The sequence below is a fragment of the Penaeus monodon genome, chromosome 30 (assembly GCF_015228065.2).
Source record: "Penaeus monodon isolate SGIC_2016 chromosome 30, NSTDA_Pmon_1, whole genome shotgun sequence".
In the NCBI taxonomy this organism is placed as follows: domain Eukaryota; kingdom Metazoa; phylum Arthropoda; class Malacostraca; order Decapoda; family Penaeidae; genus Penaeus; species Penaeus monodon.
In genome coordinates this window covers 2,270,476-2,270,745 of record NC_051415.1, presented here as the reverse complement: position 1 = coordinate 2,270,745, position 270 = coordinate 2,270,476, and positions in this window count along the sequence as shown.

Here is a 270-nt window from a genome sequence, read left to right as displayed (position 1 = left end):
ACTTTGTATTTATTTACACATTTCTCTTTGCCTTTTATGATGCACCGATATCTTTACACTGATAGGCCATCTGGCGCGGAGTCATGTCAGTTGATGGACAGACTTGGATCTCAGCCAGTTTCTTTTCACTGTACTTCAAGGTGTGTAATGCTCGTGTATATATTTACGTACACGCACGGCTCTTCGTCCCTTCATCGTTCCATCTCTCAATTTTGGTTTTTGTCTGTTGCTATATATACACGTATTTTAATTATGGAGGTTTATTAAAGA